The following is a 5247-nucleotide window of genomic DNA, read 5'->3' as shown; positions in this document are numbered from 1 at the left end:
TGGGCAGGGCTGTACTCCCTCCAGAAGTTCTAGCAGAAGATCCAGCTCATGGCCGGGCGCAGTGGCTCACATCTGTAATCCCAGCACTTTGGGAGGCCGAGCTGGGTGGACCACTTGAGGCCTGGAGCTCGAGACCAGCCTGGCCAACACGGCAAAACCCCGTCTCTATTAAAAATACAAAAACTTAACTGAAAATACAAAAAATTAGCTGGATGTGGTGGTGTGCGCGCACACACTGGTGTAATCCCAGCCACTCGGGAGGCTGAGGCACAAGAATCACTTGAACCTGGGAGGCAGAGGTTTCAGTGAGCTGAGATTGTGCCAGTGCACCTCAACCTAGGCAACAGAGTGAGATTGTGTCTCAAAATAATAATAATAAACGTGATTTAAAAAGAAAAAAGAAGATCCGTCCTGGCCTCTTCCAGTTTCTGGCGGCTTTAGACTGTATGGCTTGTGGCTTGTGGCTGCATGGCTCCAATCTCTGCCTCTATCTTCTCATGGCCCCTCTGTGCCTCTGTCTGTCTTGTAAGAACACTTGTCACTGCATTTAGGACCCACCCAGATAATCTGGGATGATCTCATCTCAAGATCCTTAAATCAATGACATCTGCTAAAACCCTTTCTCCAAATAAGGTCACCTTCACAGTTTTCAGGATTAGGACAAGATATACCTGTGGGGTCCTAATTCGGGAAAAGGAGTCAGGCTGGCGGGACCAAGGGGAAGCAAAATGAGAAAGCAGATAAGCTGTAAATCTGTCTTTCTTCATGGTCCAGGACAGAGCGCCCTCCTGCGCAAATAACTCTCAATCTTCCTGTGCCTAGCTATCACCAGACCCTCAATTGATAGGAAAATACAGGTTAGCTCACTGCAACCTTGGCATTTAAGTACTACACAAAGCCGTCTTCAGCACATGGCACAAGCACCATCCTGTAAAATCCCAGCAAGCCTTTGTCTCACTGCAATCAACTCCTCTCTTGCTGATCTGCCCATTGCACCCTTGCAACATATTGCCATATTTTCTCTAATAAATTTGCCTTTCTTTACCTACAATTGTCTTGGTAAATTCTTCTTTTTTTTTTTTTTTTTTTTTTTTTTTTGAGACAGAGTCTCACTTTTTCGCCCAGGCTAGATTGCAGCGGTGCTATCTTGGCTCACTGCAAGCTCCGCCTCCCAGGTTCACACCATTCTCCTGCCTCAGCCTCCCAAGTCGCTGTGACTACAGGTGCCGCCACCACACCTGGCTAATTTTTTGTATTTTTTAGTAGAGATGGGGTTTCACTGTGTTAGCCAGGATGGTCTCAATCTCCTGAACTCATGATCCACCCGCCTCAGCCTCCCGAAGTGCTGGGATTACAGGCGTGAGCCACCGCACCCGGCCCCAGTAAATTCTTCTTAACCTCACGCCACTGACTTGGGGAGCCACCATGCATCCCTCCACACACACCTTCAGAGCAGAGTGCATAATAGTACCCGCTCCTGGAGTGGCCATGAAGACTGATGAAACCATGCCCAGCACAAGGCCGATGGTGGGTGCTGCCCAACAGGCAATGACTCCCATCCTTATTCGTGACATGCCATCTGCCTCCTGCCCTGGCCTCTTGCAGCCAGTCTCCTGAGACCAGATTTGCTCTAGAATTAATTGGTCGATGTTCTAAGAGATGAGTACCAAGGGCTTGTTTAGAAGCCACAGGACCAGGCTCGGACCAGAAACTTGTTCGACAGAGGACTTGGACTCTCTCTTGATCTCTCCTTGACAGGCTACAATGAGTGGGTTCTGGGCCCTGTGAAGGGTGGACATTGCCCAGGAGTCACTGGAAATAGGGGCTAAGCTCAAGACATCATGCCCCAAGTGCCAACCATCGCCTCCCCCCACCCCGTCTTTCACTGAGATAGACAGATGAAGCTTGCATCCCTGCAGCTTCTGCAGCCAGGCCTGCTCTGAATTCATCGTACAAGGAAATGGAATGTGAGCCCCAGGCTATTTAAAGAGCCAGGGAGACTGGGGGCTCGGCGGGGGCCCAGCCAAGCCAGGGTGCCTCGGATCGGCCCAGGGCTCCTCTGTGCACATGGTTTGATTTACAGGAGGGCTGTGAGTGACTCCAACTTCAGACAGAGAACTATTTGAAGCAGCTGCCAGATGTTGTGTCTGAAATGGGTTTTTACAACTTGCTTACTGGTTAGCAGCCTGCCTCCCGCCAGAGTTCAGCTTGCCCCGGCGGGTTCAGGGTCCTGGCACTGGCCCACAGGCCTTTGCTCAGCAGCCTGATCCCTCCTGCTCAGCCCGAGTCTGTTCTACCTCGAGTGCACTGGGGGTGGGTGCCTGGTTTCTGAAGCATCCCACCTTCCTGGGGTGGTGTTGGGACCCCAATTTCAGTACATCCTTCAGGCACCCTAAGAATGCTCTGGAATGTTCTGTCTGAGCTCACTGCAGGATTCTCTGGGAGAGGCAGAAATTTCACAAACAGCTTTCAATGAGGCACCCGTTGGAGCAGATCCTCCACAGCAGGACTGTCCCCAACCCCTTGAGCATGGTCTGGGAGGTGTGGCACGGACTGGCAGTTCCTGTTCTTCCATCCCGGTTCCTCCCACTCATTTCACTTTGGCTGATGCCAGCCTCTTTAATTGGACCATGGAAGGTCACAGGGGACCAGGGCTGGGACCCCAGTTCAGCTAGGGACTTCTGGAAGGATCCCAATCCTCTGGAAATCCCAGTGAACCAGGGAAGCTCCAGGCAGGGCACCAGTGGAACCAACCTGTGGATGGAGGCCACTGTGTCCAGGCCAGACCCACCCTGTCAGGGTCGGTGGGATTTCTCCGAGCGAGACTACGGGAGTTCACTTGGAGTCAGAGGGTGTTTCTCAGCCCCTCCCCACTCTGGGGAGACCTGTGGCAAGAGGCACATGACTCAGTGTTCACTTCCTGAGGCCACTTGGAATGGACGTCTCAGAAGGTTTGCTCGGGAGCAAGGCGGGTAACCAGGGAAGCGGGTGGGGCGGGAGGTGGGGCGGGCAAGGCCCGGGACGGAGGAGGTTGTGTAATTAATCTTGTTGCATGTGAAACACACTTGTGTCTGTCCAGGAATCCTGCAAGCGCCAAAGTGGACAGAGTGTTCAGTCCCCTCCCGAAAGCGCCAGAAATGTTTTGTCCACTGGGAAGGAAAACATCCTCTGCTTATGCACTCAAATTTGGCTCTCCCTCGCAGGAGACACCTCGGAGGGCCCCGATCTGAGCAGCGGACTGGTGGCTGCAGTGCAGGGTGTACGGGGCGTGCAGCCAGCCTCGAGCACCCTGCCTCCCTTTGGGACAAAAGCAGACCCCTCCAGCCTGTGTTTTTGGCAGCCCTAAGGAACTCTTTCTGCACCACCCAGCCCCAGCCCCTGCTCCCTCTTTTTGCCTCTGAATCCTTCTGAGAATCAGAAAGAGAGGAGATCATGAACAGGACACCCTCTCCCAAGAGCCCAGAAATGGTGGTGGAACTTAGCAAGTTCCCGGGCTGGCCTGCTGCAGGGGTGAAGGCTGCGGGAGTACACAGAAGTGCAGGCCAGGACCCAGGTGGTCTGGGGTTTGGACTCAGAACACCAGCCGCCGCTGATCCCAGGACCCTGGACTAGTCACCACCTTAGGAAGCCTCAATTTCCTCTGCCTTCAAGTGGGAATAATGGGGAATAATGACACCTTCCAGCCAAGCCTGTGGTGTTGGGAAGATCAAACGAGGTCTGTGTGTGGGGCAATGCCTTGGGAGGCTTCAAAGCCCACACTCCCCAAGGGTTTTTTTTTTTTTTTTTGGACATAATTTCACTCTGTCGCCCAGGCTGGAGTGCAGTGGTGCAATCTCGGCTCACCGCAAACTCTGCCTCCTGGGTTCAAGTGATTCTCGTGCCTCATCCTCCTGAGTAGCTGGAATTACAGGCGCCCACCACCACGCCCGGTTAGTGTTTGTACTATTAGTAGAGATGGGGTTTTGCCATGTTGGCCAGGCTGGTCTCAGACTCCTGACCTCAAGCAATCCGCCTGCCTTAGCCTCCTGAAGTGCTGGGATTACAGGTGTGAGCCACCGCACCTGGCCCCAAGGTCTTAATCTAATAAAATTTGCTTATGGGAAAGAGAGAAAGATAAGCATCCCTAGGAATGTCTACACCTTCTGGAGAAATCCCTCCTTCTGGCCCAGCGGCTTCTCCTCCTGGGTCTCCTGCAGCCGTCCCTGGACGCAGGGGGCCCTTCCGAGCAACCCCACCCCTAGCTTGCTGGAAGGATGAGCTGGGGATGCCATTTCCCCCGAGGGAAGCCCTGAGGCTGAGGCAGTAGCTCAGCCCAGACACTGCTTCGGAGGACAGCCCTTGAGGACGTCCCGGCCACTTAGGAGCCAGCAAGTGCCTTTCCCTTTCAGGGCCTAGCCCCCAAGTCCGAGAGGTGCTGTCAGGGTGGGGCATACCGGTGCTGCTGCAGACCCACAGTCTCCATTGTCCCATTTGGCAAATATCTCATGACCCTTTTGCCCGTGCTGGATACATGGGGACATCAAGATTCAGACTCAGGGTCAGGCGCGGTGGCTCATGCCTGTAATCCCAGCACTTTGGGAGGCCGAGGAGGGCGGATCACCTGAGGCTGGGAGTTCAAGACCAGCCTGACCAACATGGCAAAACCCTGTCTCTCCTAAAAATTCAAAACAGCCGGGCCTGGTGGCGTGTGCCTGTGATCCCAGCTACTTGGGAGGCTGAGGCAGGAGAATCGCTTGAACCCAGGAGGCAGAGGTTGCAGTGAGCTGAGATAGCACCACTGCACTCCAGCCTAGGCCACAGAGTGAGACTCCGTCTCAAAACTACATATATAAAACATAAATAAGTAAAAAATAAGATTCAGACTCGGAGAACCAGGATTCTGAGCAAGGAGTCCAGTGCGGGGCACAGACCAGGAAACACGGGAGAAGGGGTCTCAAGCAATGCAGAGGAGGGAACAATAAACTTTGCCAGGCAATTAGGACAGGGATGTGCTAGCAAGGTTTTGAAGGATGAGTAGGAGTTTGCCAGGGGAGGAAAGTGAGTTCATTTGTTTAGTTCCTCTGTAAAGTGGGAACCTTGCTGGGTGGCTTTTTGTAAGGTACTGAGAACAGGGCCTGGCACATGGTGCCATTTAAGTATTGGGTGGATACAGTGACGATGATAGCAGTAATAACATGCTATCTATGCTCACAGCTTCTCTGCCTCCTACGGGCAGCACCTTGAAGGTGCCTGAAACCCAGAACTTCA

At 53.3% G+C, this 5247-nt stretch overlaps 1 long non-coding RNA gene across 1 annotated transcript; it reads left to right on the top strand.

Moving 5' to 3' along the window:
- The first annotated feature begins 337 nt into the window (after window positions 1-337).
- LOC117093356 lies at window positions 338-4820 on the top strand. The gene is made up of 3 exons (XR_004441111.1): window positions 338-520; window positions 3483-3485; window positions 4789-4820. It is a non-coding gene; the product is annotated as an uncharacterized LOC117093356 (long non-coding RNA).
- The last annotated feature ends 427 nt before the right edge of the window (window positions 4821-5247 follow it).

This window comes from Trachypithecus francoisi, unplaced genomic scaffold, assembly GCF_009764315.1.
Source record: "Trachypithecus francoisi isolate TF-2019V2 unplaced genomic scaffold, Tfra_2.0 Lachesis_group12, whole genome shotgun sequence".
NCBI classification, from domain to species: domain Eukaryota; kingdom Metazoa; phylum Chordata; class Mammalia; order Primates; family Cercopithecidae; genus Trachypithecus; species Trachypithecus francoisi.
The sequence above is the reverse complement of the archived record's forward strand: the minus strand, read 5'-3'. Positions and strand labels throughout refer to the sequence as shown.